This window comes from Balaenoptera ricei, chromosome 1 (genome assembly GCF_028023285.1).
Source record: "Balaenoptera ricei isolate mBalRic1 chromosome 1, mBalRic1.hap2, whole genome shotgun sequence".
Lineage (NCBI taxonomy): Eukaryota > Metazoa > Chordata > Mammalia > Artiodactyla > Balaenopteridae > Balaenoptera > Balaenoptera ricei.
Window position 1 is genome coordinate 33,146,667 of NC_082639.1, and position 14,082 is coordinate 33,160,748.

At 41.6% G+C, this 14,082-nt stretch overlaps 1 protein-coding gene across 2 annotated transcripts in view; it reads left to right on the forward strand.

Moving 5' to 3' along the window:
- The first annotated feature begins 3,127 nt into the window (after positions 1 to 3,127).
- NFYC (nuclear transcription factor Y subunit gamma) overlaps positions 3,128 to 14,082 on the forward strand; it is a 62,943-nt gene continuing 51,988 nt past the window's right edge. Inside the window, exon 1 of one of the 2 annotated variants that reach the window (XM_059919913.1) lies at positions 3,128 to 3,344. The gene's annotated coding sequence lies outside the window, so the exon portion shown is untranslated. The remainder of the gene's footprint in view (positions 3,345 to 14,082) is intronic. The other variant, XM_059919928.1, reaches the window with a different exon arrangement.

Below are 14,082 nucleotides of genomic sequence, written 5' to 3' on the forward strand. Positions count from 1 at the left end.
CACATCCTCACAAATCTTTCCTGAACTCTTCCCACTATTTCATACTAAATGGAAGAAATCTCTCCCTTTTTGAACTCCCACAGCACGTGAATTATATCTTTCTTTAGCACTTACCGCTCTTCTTTGAGATCAAAGAAGGCACACAATGAGATAGAGGGGTGTAGCTTAAGGTACTCCAGCTGGTTGTCTAGACAGGTCCCTCTACAGTTCTAAAACTTTAAGGAATTTACCATCATCCCAGAACTGGTCCTCAGCCTTGCAAACTCAGAAGCCTGATTTTAATAGTAAGCACAGAATGGAACCATCTCCCAGGGGGGCTCTTGTATTCTCTAAGTTCACAAAAACTGATAGCTACATAAACCAGAATCCAATAGATTAATTTACAATGAAAAATGCAATTATCAAAAGAACTTGGATCCTCTAGGTGACAGATCGCTAAATTCTGTCCCTGCAGGCAATACATTTGCTGGGTGAGCATAGAATCACGCCAGGAAAGCACATTGATCTTAAGAAGCATTTCTTAGCTGAGGCAGCCTGAGATATTCTCACCCACTATAGGGATGACATGGACAAGGAAATGTTAATGCCCAGGTCGGCCTGACTGAGACAGGGCTCAGAGGGACAATGCTAATGCTTGCCTCTGTGACTGCATTGTTTTGAGTTGTCATGGCTGATTAAGCCCTCTGGTTCACAGACTCTCTCTCCAAATAGGACACAGAATGTTTGGTTGACAAGATTGATTAGGCTTCTGTTTATTAAATTACAATCACATCTGCCTTGAGATTCCTTTCATATGAACTGGATCAGAGTCTGGTTTATTTTTTGATCATGCTTGTAGCTAAGCTCTTGGCTTACCCCTACAGATAGCTAATTTCAGAACTGTATTTGCTAGTTCAGGCCAGCTAAGTTATGTTGCAGTAACAAACAACTAAAACAATCTCGGTGGCTTATAGCAAAGGTTTATTTCTTACTCACATTACATGTCTTGTGCGTTAGCTGTGGCTCTGCACATCTTCATTCTGGGACCAAAGCTAGAAAAGCAGCTCTATTTGCAACATGATCCTCTCAGGGCTGAGGAAAAATATGGTGGAATCATGAGATGGCCCATACATTTCTGCTCAGAACTGGATCAAGCTATTTCTACTCACATTTCACTGACCAAAACAAAGCCTAGCTTGATGGCATTAGGGTGAGTAGTATAACCTCCTAGGGACAGGCCAGATGGGGAGGGTTTTAGAAAAGGAAGGGCAGAGAATATTGATAACCACAGTCTACAGCAAGGACTAATATTCAGCCTGTATGTACTAGTGTGACTGTTGCCAGTTATAATACCGACTATTAAAATACTGAAATACTTTGGTACTAGCTGGTAAATAGCTGCTGTTTCAACTCTCCTGACAACTCCCCTCCCCTGGGACCTATTTAAAAACTAGCAACTGAAGGGTTAACACCTAGCACAGAGGGGTATCTCTTGGACCCTTCCTGGAATTCACATCTGGTAGATCAGTGCTTGAGCAGTACCAGTTGTTAAATATGCTTACTATCACCATTAGCTAATTTCTTCTACTATGTAAATTTTTATTAGTTTAATTCTGAGGGCAACCTGATTTCCACGCTCCCGGAGGGAAACTGACTGCAGCCCCTATATACTGTCAATACTTAATTATAATAATGATAACTAATAATACTAATTTGTGCTGCTTCCTGCACATTTTTCTTCTCTTTTACAAGCGCAGTATATGCAATAATTGCTCAATAAATATTTGTAGAAAGACTTACCTAGCTTTTTCCCATTAGCTAAGCTTATCTATCTCAACATACTATTTCTTGAGTCTGTTTTTAATTTTTTACGCCATTTCTCAGGTCTGAAAAATCATTATCACTAACTTCTTTATAACACTTTTGCAATTTACAAAGCCCTCTCCCTTATGCGATTTCATTCAATCTCCCCAACACTCCCAGGAGGTAGGAATTAGATCATTTTACAGATGAAGAAATCGAGACTCAGTGAAGTCAGGTGTCTTATAACTAGTTAGGTTTTGTTCATTCATTCATCAAATATTCATTGAATGCCTGAAGTGAGATTTATTAAAGTTGGAGTTGAAAACAATTTTCCTGAGTTCAAGTCAAGGGTTTATTCTACTATTCTCAACTACTTTATCACCAGAGTCATAAACTCAAAGGAAGGAAATAATAATAGTGTATTGATTTTATTGTTGAGGACCCCTGCAACACAAGTCTCAGAAAGGCTGTAAGGTCATTTGTAAAATTCAAGGTAACCACCAGCAGGAGCAGTCTCACTTCTCTTTGTGCCTGCAACCTAATGCAAACTGTCTCACTGTAGATAATTCTACTCAATACATATTTGATGTATTTATCTACAGGTTTGGGGGCTATTTAAACTGAGTTTCAACACTTACTAGCTGCAGAGCCTTGATCAATTTAACCTTTTTTGCGCTTCAGTTTTATCACCAGTGAAATAAAAATAATGCTGATGCCTTCGACCAAGTAGTTGTGGAGATTAAAGCAGTAAAGTTATGAAAAAGATATAATGTTCATTGCAGTTTAGTTTCCAATTGTTTTTGAAGAAGTTTTAAACTCTGCATTCAAGTGAGAAAAGCAATGTCCATGTCGACGTAAGGTTACAAGTGACCACTATTGGGAAGTGCTGCTCTTTATTTTGGAGTATATCATTTTACAGTTTTGGTGTTATAGCCCTTCTTTTACGGTACTAGTAGCTATCATTAAAGGCGCACTTAATTTGGCATTCCCATGTCGCCCTCCAGCCCCCAGCTTTGCTTCCGCCCAAATTAAAATAAAAAACTCACAAAAACTTTATTCCCCTAAAATTCAAAAGCGTGCGCACCACAGCAGAGGTCCACAAAGGTAGAACACTCTACGCAGATCACTACTAAACGCCTCCGGATCCCCCAAAGGGGGCGGGGTCAGAAGGTTCTCGCCTCTCATTCCGCCTCACCAAGTCATCCCCCCCCCTTCTCAATTCTCGCGAGACTTCAAGCAACTAAGCTTCTGCGCATTAAAGACACTGGGAGTCGAAGCGCCAAGGGAGGGGGAGGGGGAGGGGGAGGGGGAGGGGGAGGGGGAGGCGAGGGGGAGGGGGAGGGGGGGAAACGGTGCAAACGGCGTGGCCGCCATCTTGTTTGTACCCCCGCTTCGCGCGCGCTCCGTTCTCCGTGACGCACGCTTCCCCCTCCCCTCCGCCGTGCCCAGGTCTCTGCATTGCCCGACTCCGCAGGAGCGCGGGGGCGGCTTCTGCTCTTCCTTGGACTTCTAAGCAGAGGCGTGTGAGTGTGCGGGAGCATCCGCGGGAGGAAGGGGGAGAGGTGAGTAGCGGTGGCGGGGGGAGGGGCGGCGCTTCCCGCCTTCGGCGGAGACCTCACTTCCCTCGCGCGGCTGCTGCTGTAGTTCGGTGCGGCCTGCCCGCCGCCATGTTGTGTTCTCGCCGTGCCCGCCGCTGTCGCCGCCGCTGCGCTCTTGGGGTCCGTACGCCTTGTCGGCCCGGCCCGCGGGCTTTCTCCCATTGGCGGAAGGCGACGGCGGGGGGGCTCGCTCGTGATTGGTCGGTGGCGGGGAGGCCGAGGACCTGGCACGTTATTGGTCGCGCTGGCTCTGGCCTAGGGGGTGATGAAGGAGTCGGAGGCTGTAGGGATGCGCGCGTCTGGGGCTCTCTGGCTGCAGGGTGATGACCCCCTACGGCGCAGGCGTGGGGTGGAGGTTGGGGGCGAGCCTAGAGGCCTTAAGGGGGAAGAGTGGTAGATGGTCTGGCCAGTACTTCGCGGGTAGCCTGTGCATGGCCGGGAGTGGGAGGCACTCCAGATTCCAGAGGTACCCTCCATGGAACGTGCATGGCCCGGGATAGGGCCGTGCAAGCGCCAAGGGTGCCAGGTTTGGAAACACTGAAACCCGAGTTACAGGTTGAGAGGATCTTCGAGATCCAGGGGTGCTAGACTTGGAGTGTAACACAGGGAATGACCCTGATGTCCACGGGTGCCAGGTCTGAGGGCATGGTATAGGAGGAGAGGGCATCAGGGCCCTAGAGACATACCCGACGAACAATAGGATCAGATCAGGAATTTTGCTAGGGAGTCCCAGTTTTGAAACACTGAGGTTTTGGTGGAGCCCTGGAGTCCGTAGTTACCAGACCTGGGCAGTGGTGTGAGGAGCAAGTTAACAGACCCAGACCGAGAGAGGGTTTCTACTGGATGGGTGTGCATGGTCTTAATAACTGAATGCCGAGCCTAGGAGGCACAGCATTAAGTAGTGACAGATCTATAGGAGTGAAAAAGTAGAAGCATTTTTGGAATTTTACGATTTGGGGATTATATTAAGAGAGTAGTTATAGATTATCGGGTCTCAGCACCATGCTGCTAGTTTTGAGATGTTCTACATGAAGTTTTACTGTTCTAGGAAAGATACAGTTCAGGGCTGAGTTTCCAAGTTTCCAAAGCTGCTCTTCTTAGCAAATATCAGATACTTGGCAATTATTTGTTTGAAAGGATATTGTTAGGTTCCTCTTCAGTGGAAGAGCGCTTGACAGAGATCCTGGATCTTGGCTCATTTATTTCTTTTTATATATGACTAAAAAATGCACCCACCTTCATACACACTTTTTTTTTTTTTTTTTAAATAAGCAGCTGGGAACGAAAATAAGCTCGTGCATAGCTTCTTGCATCTTGTCTTAAGTTAGAGGACTTGTCAACTCTCTGTGGTTCATATTTCAAAAAGCTTTTGTTCTAATTGAGAGTTGTTAGAGTCAGCTTGTTGGGGGTACCTTACTTTTCCATTGAATTGTGGTAACTTGGATTGTTCTACATTTGCTCCTTCCAAGGTTTGGGGATCATGGAAACACATTTGTTAAACCTCTGTGTTTTCCTGATTTGTTTTTCCTTGTCTGTCTTAGGTGGTTCTTTCAGCTTTAGATAGATGTTACACTTCAGTTTTTATACCATTTTCAAGAAACTCCTGTGATTTTCACATTTCTCAGTTTTATGTGAATGCAATTGAATTTTCAAGAGAAAAGGGGAAAGTGGTAGAGGAAGGGAATTGACATTTTGGAGCACATTTAACACATTTCCTGTTAGGTAGGCATTATCATCCCCATGTTGCAGATGAGAAAATTGAAGATCAGAGAGGTTAAGTAGCTTGTCCAGTGTCACTCAGTGGTCGAGCTGGGATTCACATCCAAGTTGCCTGATGTCAAAGCTTGTAGTTTTATCTACTATGTCATGCTATCAACGTAAACCTGACTTGTCAAACTCCCAGGTAGTTTTATATTTCACAATGGATCATCTTTCTTTGACTTCTGGGTGTTAGGAGTGTATTGAGTGGGGAATTTGAGTAAGAATTTGTATTTATTTGAATAATTACAATAAGAATTTTTGTACTGTTCAAATCACAGAATAGTAACCATATAGATTATAATTTTTTCAACTAGGTATTTAAATTGTATCCCTTGGTTTCTATTGTGAAGGGAGGGATTTACAAAGTAAACTGCTGGAGTTTTTCTGAACCCAGGTAGATAATGGGGAGAATATGTATGGAAAGCTTAAGAATCTGCATCCTTTAAAACCAGGCTTCAGAATGTTGCTGACATAGTCTTTCTATATATGGAAATGATTAATGCCAAGCAGTGAGGAACTACCAAGTGCATAGTGTAAAGAGCTCACTGGGGAGCTTTTTCAAACATCACCAGTTCTTTAGGATGTTTGTCCCCAAATACTGGGACCTATCTAAAAACCTAGTACCTTCTTCAAACTGTGGGGTGATCCTAGGATATGCTTATCCTCAATGATGTGTAAAATTAAAACTGGTTACAACAAAATATTTGCAATTCCAGTTTTGCATGGAAACCTTTAAATAATTCAAGTTTCAAGGGGAGACCAGTGAATTGGAAGTCTTAACTCCTCTGTGTCTTGATATGATTAGGTGAGGGTCTCCTCCCTCATGTTTGTAATTACATTGCAGTGTGGAAGATAGAGTCAAAAGTATGAGGGAGGGCTTCCCTGGTGGCGCAGTGGTTGAGAATCTGCCTGCCAATGCAGGGGACACGGGTTCGAGCCCTGGTCTGGGAAGATCCCACATGCCGCGGAGCAACTGGGCCCGTGAGCCACAATTGCTGAGCCTGTGCGCCTGGAGCCTGTGCTCTGCAACAAGAGAGGCCACGATAGTGAGAGGCCCACGCACCACGATGAAGAGTGGCCCCCACTTGCCGCAACTAGAGAAAGCCCTCGCACAGAAACGAAGACCCAACACAGCCACAAATAAATAAAAATAAATATAAAAATAAATAAATAAATAAATTAATTAAAAAAAAAAAAAGTATGAGGGAAAACAGGGCTTGCCATACATTTTGTACATTGGTCATCTCAGCGTCATTTGGCTTAGTCATTAAGTTAATCAAATATGAAGACTGTTATGGCATCCATAACTTAGTTTCTTTTTTAGCAAATCTGGTCGAGGTTATAAAAACAAGTGTATACATATAAATATCTTTTTTATTCAGCAAGCATTTCTTGGCGGTAGTTCTTCAGCACCAGTGACATTTTCATTCTACATTAGCCCATGTACATTCTGCATTAACCCAGGGCCAATTGCTGGGCCTTGTGATTGATATAATTTGGAACTGACCACCCTAGAAATCTTGAACTCCCAGGAGGTCTGAGTAGATCTGAGTTTATACTAAAACCTTGTGAACATCAGCTTTGTCTTCTAAGCAGAAATCATACTAATGCTTTGTACTTTACAGACTGTGTCTATGTCATCTTATTTAATCCTTATAACAAATAATTGTTACTTCATTTGCTTATACATTTTCCATTGGGCAAAACTGATTCATGGCACTAGAAAAGATTCAAGGTTCCTTATCTCCACTTACGGAGAAGGCAGAGTGAAATGTGGGGCCATGGTAGGTGTCTTTTTGAGGCAGTTTTGAAATTCCCCTTTCTAACTTCTTAGTTCAGAGGTACTGAGCCACTAAAGATATATGAATAAAATTCAGGAATGTCATAGTTACTGCCTTTTATTGAGTGCTTACATTGAACCAGCAAGGGTATAAATATATATATTATCCTCACACAGTATGAGATAGGTACTATTATCACCCTTATTTTTACATATGAGGAAACTGAGGGGTAATTTGCTCAAGGTCACACAGCCAGTCAGTGGCAGAGCCCAGATTCAAACATAAGTCTGTAACTCTTAATTCTTACACAGTTTGTGAAACCCTTACTCTTAAACAGTGTTTTCTCTTTTTAAAAAAAAAATTTTTTTTAATTAATTAATTTATTTGGCTGCATTGGGTCTTAGTTGCGGCACACGGGATATTCATTGGGGCATGCAGGATCTTTCGTTGCGGTGCGAGGGCTCTCTAGTTGTGGGCTCTAGAGCCTGTGGGCTTAGCTGCCCCGCAGCATGCGGGATCTTAGTTCCCTGACTAGGGATCTAATCTGCATCCCTAGAAGAAGAAGGCGGATTCTTAACCACTGGACCACCAGGGAAGTCCCTTAAACAGTGTTCTCTTGACACCATAGAATATGATGAGAAAAAGAAAAACTCTTACATCTTAGCTCGGGAAGTGACCTTTGGTTCTTTCAGGCACACCCTTTGTACTGAGGCCCTGAAGAGTGTGATGACCTTGACAAGGTCATCTCTATGTAAGGGCAGAGCCAAGTGTATGCCAAATTACTGGATTCCCAGGCTAGTGCTCATGTCACTGGACAGCATTTCCTGTTGGAAGCATTGACTTGATGGCAGAGGTGACTCTAAGGCACCTTTTTTTTTAAAAAAAAAATTTTATTTATTTATTTATTTATGGCCGTGTTGGATCTTCGTTTCTGTGCGAGGGCTTTCTCTAGTTGCGGCAAGTGGGGGCCACTCTTCATCGCGGTGCGTGGGCCTCTCACTATTGCAGCCTCTCTTGTTGCGGAGCACAGGCTCCAGACGCTCAGGTTCAGCAATTGTGGCTCACGGGCCTGTGGGATCTTCCCAGACCAGGGCTCGAACCTTTGCCCCTGCACTGGCAGGCAGATTCTCAACCACTGCGCCACCAGGGAAGCCCTAAGGCACCTTTTTTATTTTGACAAGTTTGCCTCATTCACAGGAGGGAGAATAGCAGAGGACATTATTAAGGTCACAAATGACCTCCTTGAGGTTCATTCCAGCCTCAGGCATACAACCTAAGAAGAACATTCCTTAGCCAGCAAGTTGTTCTTTTCCATTCTATTTCTTGTGCTTACAGCAAACTGATTGTGAGTTATCTGATGTCTCACAGTCTCTCTTTTCATTTTGTTTATTCAGTTTTGCATGCATGTACTGTGACTAGTTAGGAAGGCTACAAGGTCATTTTAGTATTTTCCCACAGAGACTCAAAGCACCTAACATAATATTAATAGATTAATTGTAGGAGGAAATGGATTTGAAATACTTTGGCCCAAAAGTGCCTTTGGGAGGGGCCAGTGTAGTTGCTGACCTTGGAGTCAGACCTGGGAAAGAATTCTGTCTCTGTAAGGTGTTCACCCTCCGTGGGGGAGCGGGGTGGTCAGACTCTTAACCTGTCTGAGCCTTGGTTTCTTCCTTTGTAAAGTAATGGTTAATAATACCTATCTTACAGAGTACTTACTGAAAAATGAATACAGTAGCATATGGTAGGTGCCTGTCACTGAATGGACCTTAATAAGTGAGAGAACACATCACTTTCTTTTGAGAATAGCATAAAATCTGCCTGACAGCCAATTAGAGCTTCCTTGATGAGGAGGCTTTGTAATCATCTGCTGTGTTATGTACAGTAAGATTTCTACATGGCGGGGGGTGGGGGGGTGGGCGGGGAGCCACTTGACATGAAAGAAATAGTCTAATTTAGTTGTGCTGTTGTGGTTTAGGAGCTGATTTCTAGTGGACCGCTGTGAGGTCAGTATTACTTATGAATCCGCAAAGTCGTAGGATCATTTGTTTCAGGGTTAGGTTGTTTCCTGATCCCCTCTGTTAATCCCCAGGTGCTGAGTGGTAGTGATTCTGATGAGAAGAAAAAGTCTTCATGTTTGCCAAAGAGCAATGATTATTGAAATCAGAACAACCAGTTTTATCATTTTGTCCGGGAAGGGACTTGCATTATAGTCATTTGAAATTTTTTCTAGTTATAGAAATAGTCAGTTGAAGTAGGACTGTCAGTTTGATTTGTAGTCACCTGGATAACATTTTCTTTGAAGTAAGCAGAAAGACAACATTGCGGAATGGTTCAGGAAAAAAATCTCCCTGCCTGCAGAAATTTTTGCCAGGTTGCAAAATTTGCTGCATCCTTCCCACACCTCTCCATGTTTTAGCAGTGATGGTACCTGATAGCAGTGAGGTAACCTCTTTACTCATTCTCAGCATGGGAGTTGTATTTCCCATTTTGGTTTAAGTTCTTACTTGTCTGCAGATTGCGTTTAAATCTGTTGTACTTTCTTTTATACAGTGAGAGCTTTCTGATGGATAAACTTAAGGTGCAGTTTTTAGAGAGAGGGACTAGTCTAACCTTTGCATTTGAATGTTTCCAGTAGAATAGGTTTAAATTAAAGGTTCAAATCTTCATGTTCAAGGTATATAAGGTGTCCTATTTAAATGAACACCCTTATTTAAAATCAACAGTATATTGTTATAAATCAGGTTCAAGAATTATTCTTAAACGCATTCATGAATATGAGCTAAAATAGTGATCTTGAGCAGTGCTTCAGTAAATGCTTCAGTGACTCATAGGAAATGATATTGGAGCATAGAATATTTTATATCTTATCATTGGCTTAAATTTGTTAGAGTTACTGAAGGTTTTCAAAATCCCCTAATTACTGTTAACCCTGTCCTCAGGAGCTGCAAATTTTCCATTATCTATATGAAGTGAGATTCTTTGCCCAGTGTTAAGAAAACATATCCCCTCACCAGTGGCATGATCTGTCCATTTAAAAGAGAAAAAAGAAAGTACATGCAATCTGAACATTTTTGTCATTTTTAACTGTCTCAAACACTATTATTGTACCCTGAAGGTAAGTAGCTTAGAATTTGCTCATTATCAAATGACAAAGTTGGGGCCTTTTTAAGAAGCAAAGCACACTCGGTTGGCAGTTATTTGAGAGGCAGAGGATTGCTATTTATGGTGATATTTAATGTCATTTTCATTAAAAAGGGAAATGCCATAATGTGTGTAAAACTCCAACCATTTTTGAAGAATAAACTGACCATTCTGACCAGAATAGACTTGCCTGTGGTCTTCCTTTCATTTCACTAAAATTTGTAAGTGGCTTAGAGCAGCATTTCCCAAGCTGTTCCATTGAACATTAGTTCTTATACAATGCTAATAAGTGTCCTCTGGGGATGAAAAGAGGATCCTTGACAAAGTAATGGGCAACGTGAAATGCATTTCTTTTCTGCAGAGTTAGTATTGAGAATGTTTGTGCTCATATCCCTTAACAACCCTTCAAGAGAAAGGATACATTATGCATTGTTTCTCGAACTTATTTGGCCATGGAACCCTGTTTGTGAGAACACCTAATAAGCATTTCATGTTATGACTGGTGTAGAGTGGAGCCCAGTTGAGCAATTCTGGTGTAGAGAGTTTATGAATAAAAAAATGAATCCTTTTGTATAGAATTCATAGTTTGGCCAATAGTGGGAAGGGACTTTTCTGGGAACATGTAAGATATGTTTCCAAACTAACATAGACTCTTAGGGATGAATGTGATTTCAAAGGCCATCTAGTCCCATTGCAAATAACAGTAATAATAGTAGCAGCCTCCATCTTTTGGAGCATTTGCTGTTCATCAGTCACTGTGTTGTCCTTCTACATGCATTATTAACCACTGGACTCTCTAGAGTAGTTTACCATCCTTTGGTCTTCATTTGTGCTTTGGAGAATATAATTTATTTTTAAAAAACAAATAATTCAGAATTTATAATCCACTTATGGTCTCATATATTAGTTTACTTTATTCATTTATTTATTGAGCAGCCATTTACTGAGCACCAGCACCATGTTCCTTATTCTAACGATGTTATCATTGCTCAGAATGTTTCTGGGACTTCTTTGGGGATTATCTTCAGCACATCTGTCAGATACTTTCAGATATGTGTCGACATACCTTTTTTTAAACCTTGAAGGTGATTTTGATTTGCTAAATAGCTAACCGTTGTTCAGAACCAAGTCAGGTGAAAGATACGGGTCAGAAGTTACAATCTGGCAGCGCTCAATTTTCTTTGATCTGCTTATACGTTTTTTAAAAAATTGAAACAAAATTGAAAATGGAAAGATTTAACATTAAAACAATCTGGTTTCCTTTTTCTTTTTCTTTTGTTTTTTAAAACCAGACAAAATGATGCTATTTATGAAGCCGTTGCAAGGGTTCTGGAAGACATAATGAGGGTAGTGGCACAAGGAATGGGCATAATGGATGTTCTCTGTGATGCTATTTACAATATTTTAAAATTGAAGACATTGAAATTATTCAGTAATATGGAACTGATTAAAAAATTATATCCAGTGGAATATCATTCAATTATTATAAATGATACAGGTCTGTATTTGATAGGGAAAATTATTCACATTATTTAAGTGAGACAAGATTACAAAACAGTTTGTATAGTATTTTTGTATGGTATTATCTAATATTGGGGGGACTAACTCAACCTCACATCTCATTTACATGAGAAAAAAGTGTATAACCCAAAATACTAATGCTGCTTGATTCTGGCTGCTTGGATTAAAGGTGTTCTTAAAAAAAATACCCCAATCCCACTAACTTATAACAACATAAGTGCAAAACAAACTGCTATATACATCCATCTCATCAGCTTAGTATATAATAAGGCACACAACAAATTTAATAGTCAAATGAATATGGCTTCACTTCCCCATCTCAACATATGAGAAGTTCATTTTTCTCTAGAGAGTCTCTTCTATGATATTTCCTGGGACCCACAGGTTTGCTTACTAGTCCAAAAGGGTCAGTTAAGGACACCATCAATAAAATGTTCAGGCCGCTGAAGAGCCCAGGTTCTTTGCTGCTCTTTTTGCTTCTGCTGGAATACAGTGTAACCTCCAAGATCAGGTAATCTGGGGTACTGAGCAAGACCCTGTCCTTGGCAGGAATTGTCATGGTGGTTGAGGCCAACTTCTGCCATAACTCTGGTTCTTTAGTCATTCTTCAGGATGCTATATCAGGAGTTATGCTAGCATCAACTTTTTGTGTCCAGGATCTGGCTTTTGCTTCTTTTATTGAATCTGAAGCTCTTACCGCAGTGGACCAGCATTCTTCCATAGCCCTCATCAGTTGGAGCTCAGTAGTAGCTGCCCCCTACCACCCCCACCATTGGCTGCGCCGCATGGCTTGTGGGATCCTTGACCAGGGATCGAACCCAGGGCCCTGGCAGTTAAAGTGCCGAGTCCTAACTACTGGACCACCAGGGAATTCCTCAGTAGCTGCCCCTTTAGATGAGACATGCACTCTCCAGTTTTCATCAGTCCCCACTACTCCCTGTTATTTCACTGACACTATGGCTAAGGTCAGGTGTGATTTATATCTCTGTACTGAGCACTGAGGATATATGTAGATATAAATAAGACACAGTTGCAGCTTTCAAGAAGCCTTCCTCTGGTAATAGAGACATGATAAAAAGTAATTATATGATAGGTGCTATAGTCAAGTGTATATTTAAATATTAATTGAATACCTACCACGTGCTAGGTATTAATGCTGAGTGCTTTAACTCACTTAAGCCTCAACACTTCTGTGAGTTGGTGTTATTTTTTCATTTTACATGAAGAAAATGAAATGTTACTTGTTTCATTTTACACATGAAGTGAGCTCAGAGATGGTTAAGTAACTTGGCCTAGGTCATACAGCTAGTAAGTAGGTAATTGTGATTCAAAATCAGTTTTCTGACTAAGCGCATCAGTTCCCACCCTGCCTTCTTTGGGAGCATTAAAGCTTGACCCATGTAACCACATGCACTCGTTTTGTCTCAGGGTGTTTATTAGGGCAAGATGATGCAATTGTCTGGTGTAGAGGGCTGTTGAGATGCAGGACCAGGGAAGAATATGAGTTAGAATCTCAGAGATCCAATGAGGCTCTTAGTCCACAGTAATGACAAGCTAGAGAAAGCTATCCTAAGTGAGAGTGCCAGATGGAAATTCTAGGATAATTTGAGTTATCTTCCCACTAGTGGCTTGAATTCTACTAAGATGACTGTTGATGAGAAATAGGGGTTGAAGTGTTTTTCTTGCAAACTGCCAAGAACTAATAAAAAGTATGCCAAAGACCTTCACAAAGTATCAAGAGACATGTTTGGTTTAATCTGGTACATCAAAAGCAGAGTCAAAGGGTAGGCTTTTGGAACAATAACCAGACTTCAGCCAGGATTGGTGGTGAAAGGCACGGATTTCCAGCATAAAAACTGGGGAAGAGTTTTTAGTAGCAGCTGGGAAGTCCTCCTGTACTGCCCTTTATGGCTCAGGAGTTTCTTTCTGCAGGGTTGCAGGGTATGCTGGAGATAGAAGAGAGACATGGCTTTGTGGTAGCTTTGGGGCCCTAAGGAGCTAGGCCTTTCTGAATCTTAACCGCTGCATAAAACAAGGAATTTGGATTGGATGACCTTTAGTACTTTACATTTTTTTTTTCAATGCTTATTCAGACACAGTACAGTATACTTTATATATGCTGGCTCATTTAATCCTTACAGTGGCTCTGTGATATAGATGGTGATAAACATATATTAAGATGAGGAAACTGAGGCTCAGGGTTAGCCCGGTGTCATACAGTTAATAAGTAGAGGAATCAGAATTTGCAACTAGCTCTGCCTGACTTCCAAGTGTTTATTGTTTTGCCTTAGTGACACTAATTAATGATCAGTGATGTGAACATGTTTTCCATATTCCTGTGCCTCCCACCCTTCAAAGGAGCTTCTTTACTTCCTTGCAGCTGACTTGACCCCCAGTGTTGAGGTTAAGAGAGGCCCTAGTGTGAATAAGGCACACAACTGGCCTGTTGGCTTTCTGCCTTCTCTTCCGAGGCTGGTAGCTATTCAGAATCTGTGATC